The sequence below is a fragment of the Sciurus vulgaris genome (genome assembly GCF_902686455.1).
Source record: "Sciurus vulgaris genome assembly, chromosome: 5".
Lineage (NCBI taxonomy): Eukaryota > Metazoa > Chordata > Mammalia > Rodentia > Sciuridae > Sciurus > Sciurus vulgaris.
Genome location: NC_136465.1, coordinates 24,598,786 through 24,610,039, shown reverse-complemented (window position 1 = coordinate 24,610,039; position 11,254 = coordinate 24,598,786).

Genomic DNA, 11,254 nt, shown 5'->3' with positions numbered 1-11,254 from the left:
AACCAGAGTTATTGGAAATGTTAAAAAAAAAAAAAGATCACCAGCCCTGGGGCACATGAACAGAAGACCTAAGATGTCAATGAAAATAAAATGGGATTTGTGAAATACCAAAAGGGTTGATAAAAAGAAAGCAATTAAGTGAAAAATTCTCCTTTGGTTTTCTGTATCTATTCTGGGTTTAAGGAACAGAACCTACAAATTCCTTGCCTTTGTTTTTCTAGTTCAATAAAACATTTAGGGATGTAGGAAAGTAGTTTTACTGACTCAGAATTAAGTTTTTAATTAATCACTTTTAAAACTTGAATTTTTCTCCTGAAACATAACTAATACCTATTTAGATAATATAATACCTATGGGGGCTGGGGTTGTGGCTCAGTGGCAGAGCACTTGCCTAGCATGTGCAAGGCACTGGATTCAATCCTCAGCATCACATAAAAATAAATAAAATAAAGGTCCAGCAACAACTAAAAAAAAAATTTTAAATATCAATAACAAGACCTATGATGTTCTAGAATATGGCATGACAATAAATCAAATGCCATACAAGTGTTCTAAATAGATCAATAATTTAACATACTGTATGTAGTTCATGCTGTACCACAATCCTGGCAAGTTATCAGTCCAGCCATAAAAGTCAAGATGTGTGCAGAAATGGTTTAATTTACTGAATTAGTTTTTAAATACAGATACTTTTAGAGATATTTATATCTATATATCTATATATCTATATATAGATATATATATATGAATGACACAGTCTACACTCTAGCTGACAAAAATTCTACCTGTTCACACATCTCTTTACTTGCCTGCAAGACACTGTATGAGTTCTATCCAAACAACTCTGTGAAATTGTATCCACCCCCACCATCTTAAAGGTAGCTATATTTTGTTTCTGTAGTGAATCCCTCCAAGATTTGGCAATCATTAGACATCTAAGAAGAGATGACCTAGGAAAGATAAAATTATAGCTTTATCTTCTGACAACTTTTCCTAGGAATTGGGTTTTCCAAAGAGGTCAAATTCTACATATTCAAAAGAGAGTCATTCAACATTTTTGATGGTACCAGATTCTTCAGAATAACTCTGATATGTCCTCATTGGCTTTCATCTAAAACAATAAGAGCTAACACTTATGCAGTGTGTACTATATATGAAGAAGTGGTTTAAGCACTTCTCATATCAGTAAGTCATTTGATCCTCACAACCTGATTAAATAAATTATTATTACTTCCCTCATTTTACAAATGTGGAAACTGAGGCAAAATGATTAAGTAGCTTACACAAGGCACAAAACCATTGACAGAGCCAGATTCTAACCCAATCCCAATTTTACCTTCTAACACTATGCTCCCAGGCATGCTGCTGAAGGTGTCTAAAATATTGGGTTTTAGAAACCAGTTTAATATAAACTATTTATTATTCTTTTAAAATAATCATTTTTTTAAAAAATTATCTAGAGGGATCATCTTTCAAATATGGTAATATATGAAAAGAAATAACTGTCAATAGGTAAGTAAAGGGAGTTTTTATCATTAAATTCCTAATAACATACCCAAATTTCTCCGAAAACCTGTGAATATTTTTTCCCTAGAAGACCATGATCAAATAAATGTCTGTTTCCTAACGGTCATCCATTATTCATTATATTAGAAAATACCCCACAACTAAATGTCCTGAAAACTTGAGAAATAGACCAAGATATAGTTTGGATCTTAAATCCCCAAGATTCATGTGTTAAACATCCCAACAAAAATAATCTTGAATCTCCAAATTATGGTTTCTGTCTGATCCTCAATCTGCAGTCCTATTTAGAGGTGGCAGAACCTTTAAGAAGTGGGACCTAATGGGAGGAAGTTAGCCCTTAAAGGGGATGTTGGGACCCCCCCCACCCCCTCCTCTTCCTCTTTTTCATACCTGGTTATGAGGTAAGGGTTTTTCTCTGCCATGTGCTCCCTCCAGAATGTGCTCCCTCAACCACAGGCCCAATAGCAATGGGACCAACCAACCATGACTGAATACTCCTAAACTGAGTCAAAATAAACCTCTCCTCTTTATAGCTTAATCATCTCAGATATTTTTTACAGTAACATAAAGCTGTCTCATGGACCATGAACATAAAAAGAGAGAAATTATGCCATCTAAGCAACACAAGAAACATTGGAACTGAAAGGGATTTAATTCAAATTGATGAGTCAAGAACTAAAATTTTTCTAAAGAATTGTTGGTTAAAAAGGGGTAAATAATGTACATTTATCTGACTTTTCTTAGTGAAGCATTTTTCCAGTGTTACATAAATTTTTATCCAAGTTCACTAAGCATTTAAAGAAAGAAATCAGGCAAGTTAATAGAATATATTTACAAACAAACATTTTTGAAGAGTTATATATTACTCAATGGTTCATTTTGTAGTTATCAATTTCTTATAATAGGTAGTATCTTATTATAAAACATTGGCAATCAACTCCCCCAACAATAATAATTTGAATCTCCAAATCTTGATTTCCATCTGGTTCACAGACATCTTCCAAATGAATCATTCTGCATTATTATACAACAGGCAGGAAGAATGACTGCCCCAAAGAAGCCATACAATTCCGAAGAAGCCATACAATCAGTTCCCTGATTTAGAACTGCTTCCAGGTTAAACTTGATAGCAGCCCAAAGTATATAAATTCTCTGAGCAAAACTCCCCATTAGATTTCTACAGACTTCTGAATGAAGTCAAACTACTTATCCCAGTCTTTGTGGAATACCATCCCTCTCTAAAGTTTAATTTCCACCACTCCCTTCCTTGTTCCACTCATGTCAATCAAAAGAAATTTTAATTTTCTATACATGCTCTGATTTTTCTTATCTCCATTCTTATTTTCAGGTTTTCCCTCCATTTCACTATTTGTCAACTGTTTCTTTCCAGTTCAACTCTAATATAATTTCTTCCACACACATTTTCTCTCATCTCTTTTTGTGTGTGATGATTAATGCTATATGTCCATCGGCTAGACCATGGTAACCAGCTTTTGGTTGAAAACCAGTCCAGATGTTGCTTGGAATTTTTTAGTTGAGATAGGCATTTAAATCAATAGTCTGGGTAAAGCATGTTGCCTTCCACAGTGGGTTTGGGTCTCATCCAATTAACAGAAGATCTTTAAAGAAAAACCTGAGGGACCCTGACAGCAAGAAATTCTACCTCTATGCTATCTTCAGACTCTAGACCCCAACATCAACTCTTCCCTGGGTTTCCAACCTGATAGATTGTTCTGAAGTTTTCCAGGTGAGAGAGACCACACATGTAACTTATCTACTAGATTGTAAACTTCTCAAAAGTAATCATCTCTTGATACCTAAAACTACAGTGGTTTAGAAATAGCATGATTTTGGAATAATGTCAGCAAGATAGCATAATACAGGGTCCCAGCCCTTATTCTCCCACAGAAATACCAATTTAACAACTGTTTTAGTCAGCTTTGCCTCATTGTGACCAAAACACCTGACATAACAACTTGGAGGTGGAAAAGGTTATTTTGGCTCATGGTTTCAGAGGTCTCAGTCCATGCTTGGCCAACTCCATAGCTCTAGGTATGATATGAGGAAGAACATCGTGACAGAATGGCATGGAGAATGGAAAGCAGCTCAGGACATTGTAACTAGGAAGTAGAGAGAGCTACAATCACAACATATATAAACAAAATATAAACCCCAACATCACACCCCTAATGACCTTCTTCCTCCAGCTACACTCCACCTGCCCACAGTTATTGACCAGTTCATCCATATCAGTAGATTAATCCACTCACAATCTAATCATTTCGTCTCTGAAATTTTTTGCATTGTTTCACACATAAGCTTTTGGGGGACGCCTCATGTCTACACTATAACAATAACCATCCATGGGCAAAATACCTTTTTGAGTGTCTCAGAATCCAAGTTAGAGGTGATGGTACTCAGGTGGAGCACAAGAATGAGAAAAGCATTGAATAAGATAAGAGAACAGTTACTTCACCTGTACCATCCCTCCATCATGCAAGGATAGCACAGCACTGAAAGAGAACTCCTCGGGCCACAAGTTCAATGTTGGAGCAAAGAGGGAACAAAGTTATGTTGGACCTCCTCAGCATTTGGGAACGTGACCCAAGAGGCCTGTTTCTGCCACTTCATCCAAAACTGGGGGAATTGGCACAGCTAGATCACTAGAAAACAGAAAAGGACTAGGGGTTCTCCCATCCCCCACAATCTACATTATAATGTCTAGCCCAAGACCCCAAGAGCAGACCCACTCAGAATCTCTGGACAGCCAGGTGAGTGGTAGAAGAAGTTCCCTGCCGAAGTCAGGCTTATATAAGCTGAAAGAAAATAATGCTTTTTCAAATGCACACACACTATTAAAAAGTGGGAAAATTCATGAGTAATCGGGGAAACATGGTACCATCAAAGACACAAAGCAGAGATCCAGCAATAACCCTAAAGAAATGGAGAGCTACAAACTGCCCGACAAAGAATTCAAAGTGATTATCCTGAAGAATCTCAGTGACCTGTAAGAGAACAAAGACCACTAAATGCAGACAGAAACAAGATATCTGAACAAAATAAGAGTTCAACAACTAGTTTTTAAAATTATGTGGAAATTCCAGGACTGAAGAGTGTGATAATATATTCAAAGTGTTACAAGAAAAGAAAAAAAAAAACTTTATGCCAAGAATACTATATTTGGAAAAACTGTCCTTTCTGCAGCTTCTCCATCAGCATTTGCTGCTTCACCTTGAACCTTTATGTTAGGACGGCTTCTTTCCCGAAACCTTATGACCCAACCTCTGCGAGCTCCGAGCTTTTCTCCTGCAGCTTCCTTATCTCATAGACCTCATTGAATTGAAGAAGTTAAGTTCTTGCTCTGGGTTAGACTTCGGCATAAGGGATTGTCGTAACTGGTTTGATCTTCTGCCCAGACTGTCCACATCAGTGTAAGACTATTTGCTTCCTTATCACCTGTGTTCACTGGAGCTGAACTTTTTGATTCCTTAAAAACTTTTTCTTTCCATTCAAAACTTAGATAACAGTTTGGCACAAGAAGCTGGCTCTTAGTCTTTCTCAGCTACCAACATGCCTTCCTCACTAAGCTTAATCATTTGTCGACCTTGATTTAAAGTGAGATATGTGCAACTCCTCTCTTTCGCTTGAACAGTTAGAGGCCATTACAGTTAGAGGGTTATTAATTGGCCTAATTTCAATGCTGTTACGTCTCAGAGAATAGAGAGGCCTCAGGAAGGAAGACCAGTCACTGGAGCCGTCAATACACACAACATTTATCAGTTAAGTTCACTGTTTTATTTGGGTGGAGTTTGTGGCTCAAAAAATGATTGTAAGAGTGACATGAAAGATCAGTGATCTCAGATCACCATGTAACAAATTGAATAATGGGAAAAGTTTGAAATATCGTGAGAATACCAAGTGTGGCACAGAGAGTCAAAGTGAGGACACACTTCTCAAAAAATAGCGTCAATGAACTTGATCAACTCAGGTGATCAGGTGCCACAAGCATTCAATATCAAAAAAATATATATTTTTTAAAGTTTGATACTCCAGTACTAGGAGGGGAGTTTATGGCTAAAAATGCCCTTTTGAAAAAGAAAAGAAAGGTCTCAAAACACAACCTGAATTTATACCTCTAGGAAATAGAAAAATTTGAAAACTAAGCCCAAAGTTAGTAGAGGAAAGGAAGTAATTAATATTAGAGCAGAAACCTATGAAATAGAGTATAGTAAAGCAATAGAAAAGATCAATGTACCTAAAAGGTTGGGTCTTGATAAGGTTGTTTTTAAATCAATAGACACCAGATAAGCTAAGAAAATAAAAGAATCAAAATCAGAAATGCAAAAGGAGACACTACAACTGACACCACAGAGTTTAAAAAAAAACAATCACAGAGACTGTTATGAACAGTTACCCACCCACAACTGGACAACCTAAAAGTAGATAAATTCCTAGAAACCTAACACCTATAAGACTAAATCAAGAAGAAATAGAATTCCTAGACCAATCAGTAACAAATGGAGAGATTCATTTATCTATTCCACCTGTGAAGTTTCTCACCTTAATTTTTTATTCTCTTCCTATTGGCAACATTGTTATTCATAAGCTTTGCTTCTTCACCCTATTTGATGTTCCTAATGGGTGTCTCTGCTTCCAGAGTCTTTCACACCCTGCCCAAACCCCAATGTATCCTTCATATAACCACTTAGGTTTCTCTCCAAATCTCTCTCTCTCTCTCTCTCTCTCTCTCTCACACACACACACACACACACACACACACACACACACACACACAGAGAGAGAGAGAGAGAGAGAGAGAGAGAGACAGAAACATCTTGGCAACTAATATCTAATATAAAAATGCTCTTAATATATTGCCTAATTAAAACCAACTATTCTATGTGGATTATTTTATAAACATCAAAGATAACTGAATGAAAGGTAATCTGAAAGTTTTAAGCCCTTTATGAAAATTCCCAAGAGATCTTGGCTTTGGGTCTGCATTTTTCTAACATGTCAAGAACTTTGTCTGGCAAACACTTTGATCTTTGAAGATTCGTGTCAGATGTCACTTCCTCTATGAAAGCATCCTTTGCGTCCTTGGTCAGGCAAGTGTTCCCTGTCTCCCATATATATTATACACACACTGCCTGGTGTGTCTGTCTTGCTCACTATAATGTGAGTTTTCCCAAGCTGTACTCTTACTTCATTTATCTTGGATTTCTTAACATCTAGTCCATTGCTTTAAATAGCCCATTCTCTCCCTAAAGTTTATTTTTGTGTTTTACAGGCATGCAGAAATATGTCCATGTCAACAGCAAAGCATAAATTGCTGGCTTTTCTTTGGAAATTCTTTCTTAGAACCAGAAAAAAAAAATTTTTTTTTTTAATTGGGCAACATGATGCTGTGAAGTTAAAACTGATTTTTTTTTTTTTTTTCTTTTCATCCAGGCATTTTGACATGTATCCACCCTGCTGGTAAACCTTCGGGTTTCTCATGTTTGTTCCTGCAAGAATTCAGAGTAATGTCTGTTTTGCATCCAAGGAAACTAACTACTATTAGCCCTATACAAAGTTTAGGGTATTATCCGTGATGTCACACAATCAGCAGCCCCAAGTTTGCCAGGCGAAATTGTTAGTTACATTTGTTAGAACTGCCGCTATAGAATTCTGCTATAAATGCCTAACTTTTAAGATGACTGAGCGCAAACAAAGCCAAGAACAAAGCTGAAATCCTTTGACAAATGTCAAATTGCCATTGGAACGCCCGTTCACAGGCTGTAGGGTGCAGTCGATGTCATCATTTTCTCACCAAAGAAGCAACTGCTTCCTCGCGACACCTTGACATATCTGCCTGAGTCCATAGATTATCACTGTCCTCCAAACTCTTTATCATGGTTTAAAACTGTTGAAGTATGAAAAAAAAAAAAAAAAAATCCAGTGTGCTTCACAAAACAGGACCATAAAAATGAACTTGGCTGTCTTTGAAGGAAATCTTGAATCATACCCCAGACAAGTCAAAACAGAGATTGGAAAGTCAGCTGAGAGATCAGTGAAGATGCATGAAACACAGCAGTGCATTAAATGCAAGAAGGTGCGGCTTCGGGTGAAGATTAGGGTGAAGGGCACCGGGACAGGAAACAAAGCCAACTAAACAACCATGCTTCCAGGAGGCGGGAAGGGTAGGTAAGCGCCCCCCCACCATCCGCCTCTACACCCCCACTCGGCAAAAAAAAAAACCCTCCTAGTGCCTTTACAGACAAGGTGCTGCCATGCCAAAGTATTAAATCCGGTCCAGCACCTCATCTTCAGTTGCATCTGAGGCTTGTCGAGCTGTTCTGTGACTAATACTAATGAGAGACGTGACCTTTCCATTGTTACTTCAAAAATATGCAAGTCCTTCTCTGCTGCACTTTCTAGCCTCGCCTAATTTCCCATCAAAGAAATAGAACTGCAGCTACCTGACTGACTTTTCATATTGGATCTTGAGAAAATCAGAGATGCTTCATGCGTCTGCAACACTCAAGGAAATAAAATAGCTCACACTTGGCCACATTTGATGTCTGGATTCACAGCCCTTTCATGTTTAACGTAATTCATTACTTTGCCTTATATTTTATTTCCTCTGGTCTTGATTCAGGGACCAGGATTTCTATCTCTTTAACCTCAAAAACTTACCAATGGAGAAATTTTCCACTACGGCACAGCATAAAATTAATGCCACCTTTATAAAAGGTTGTCTGTGTCTGTGTGTCTGTGTGTGTGTATATGTGGGTGGGTGTGTTTGTGTGTCTGCGTTGTACTCTGTTTTCATAGGTTCAAATAAGAATTTTGGCGGGTGTTGTTTTGACAATTTTAAGGCTATGAGGGTTTTCAATGAAATAAGTTTTATGTAATTATGCTTAAGAAAAAAAAGCAAAGCAAAGGAAAAAACTCAGATTAGTAATCACATATCTTATTTTTTCTGAAAGGGAAGACACTTGCTTTCCTCATATTTGAATGAAAGTGACCAACAGAGTTTAGGTGAGTACACATGACAAAAGTGAGCTTGCCTCTCCCTTCATCCTTTGTGTTACATAAATGCACACAAAAATAGATAATATCAAAGGGGAATCACAGAAGTGCTAATAACTTGTAGTGGCTATTACAACTGGGAAGCTAGGGGAAGAACCACACCAAGCAGTTTAGAAGGCCCATTTTCCTGCATTGCCTGTTACATAAAGAACATGAAAACCATCCAGCAACTTGAAAAAGTGGATGAGAGACCAAGAAAAAAATGTTAAACCAAGAAAATGGGCACCGAGAAGACCATGGAGAGAAGATTTAGGATGTGTTTATGTTTAAAACTAGGCACACTGATTTATTCTTTTATAAAACAATATTTATGCACCACCTTGTCATTGTGGTAGAAACAAGAAAGAAGACAAACTGTCTGCCCTCAAAGAGTTCACAGTACAGGAGGGATCCGAGGGGCAAACTAAATTCAATGAGAAGAGGGCTGAATGGAACAGAGAGGTCTGCTCTGGCACCTCATGAGAGCAAGTTCCCCCAGCTGGTGAGGAATGGTCCTTCACACCTCCTTTTGAGTGAGAAGCAAATGCTATGTATTAAATGTTCATTCATGTCTCTCTGCAATTGAAACCCTAAGCCCCTGTGTGGTAGTATTCAAAGGCCTTTGGGAGAGAATTAGGCTCAAACGAGGTCATGAGGATGGGGCAGTGGAATTAGTGCCTTTACAAGAACACTCTCTAGTGCTCCCTCAATTCTTCTTACTCTCTCCCCCCCCTCCGCCCCCCGCTTTCTCTGTTTCTTTCTCTGTCCCTACCTTGTAAGGACATGTCAAGAAGTCAACCATCACTGTAGATTGGTGCACCCACTCTGGAAAGCAGTATGGAAATTCCTCAGAAAACTTGAATTGGAACCACCATTTGACCCAATTATCCCACTCCTTGTCCTATATTCAAGGAGCACACTACAGTGACACAGCCACCTCAGTGTTTGTAGCAGCTCAATTCACAATAGCTAAGCTATGGAACCAGCCTAGGTGCCCTTCAGCAGATGAATGGATGAAGAAAATGTAGTACATATACACAACAGAATATTACTCACCCATAAAGGAGAATGAAATTATGGCATGTGCTGGTAAATGGATAGAATTGGAGACTATCATGCTGAGTGAAATAAGCCAGTCTCCCAAAACCAAATGTCAAATGTTCTCTCTGATATTCAGATGCCAACTCACAATAAGGGGACGGGGATAGAAGAATAGAAGTTCACTGCATTAGACAAAGGGGAATGAAGGGAAGGGAGGGAAATGGGAAGAGGAAAGATAGTAGAATAAATCAGACATAACTTTCCTACAGTCATATATGAATACATGACCAGTACATACATAACTCCACATCATGTACAACCACAAAAATGGAAAGTTATACTCCATGTGTGTATGATACGTTGAAATACATTCTACTGTAATGTGTAACTTAAAAGAACAAATAAAAAATTACAAAAAAAAGAAGCCAATCATCAATAAGCTATGAAAAGTCCTCTCCAGAAACTGACTACTGACACCTTAATCATGCACTTTCAGTCTCCAGATCTGTGAAAAAGTAAATTTCTGATTCTAAACCTCCCAGTCTATGGTATTTTGCTATGCTAGCATAGAAAAATACGATGAGCAGTCACTTAAAACAAGAAACAAAAACATGAAATGGATCTTGAAAAGAATGTCCTAAAGGGTGAATGTGAATTGCAAGTGAAGGAATGAGACAGAGGGCAGAAAAGAGAACGTTGTATTCTAAGACAGAGTGTCACACTCCCTAGAAATATCCACAGACCTCTAGGGAGTTTCAAAAATAAAAAGACTTCATGTTAGTTGGAAGCATAGGAAGCATAGGCTGCCCTTAGAAGAATAGGGGAGGAAGGCACATTGACCCTCCAAGGTAAGATGTGAGAAGCAAACAGCCAAGACCACCAGGCTGTGCACTCCAGGACGACAGTCTCCAGGCATGTGAAGCACAAACTACTCAGGCCTTGGTCCCAGCTTGTCAGACTTGACAATCACTACCCACCCACACCTACATCATGGAGATGCATAGAATCAGGAAAACTAGAGTATCTCTAGACACTTAGACATACTCAGAGTAGGGTGGAAGACTCATAAGCATAGCTAGTGGTTTTGTCAGCTGTCTCTCGAAAACTGTTACTATAGAACAGACCAAATATAACCAAAAGGGAATAATGGTCTACACAGATGATATTAAAACAAGAGTTTGGCTTCCTGAACTTTGGTCTATAAAACAATAACATTCCTGATAAAGATAGGGTACATCTCAAAGAGAATGAAAAAGTGTATTCTTCCAAAAATTCAATGACTGAATCAAAGGACCCAAGTTATATTTTAGTGTGAGGAAGGAGGGACACAAAGATTGAATTGAGAAAGCATAAACAAAAATATCGGTGTTATCAAGCAGGGTGCAGAGAAGAACAAAAAGCAAGTGTTGCCTACTCTTTCTCACATGAAACCTAATCAAAAACAATGCCTTGCCTCATACTCTCTATCTTAGTCAACCTTTTTCACTGCCATCACTAAAAAGACCTAACCAGAACATCTTTAGAGGAAAGACATTTTATCTGGGGGCTCACAGTTTCAGTGGTAGAGACAAATGGCTTCATTCCCCAGGGCTCAAGGTGTGGCAGAAACAACATGGTAGAAGAGTGTGGCAGA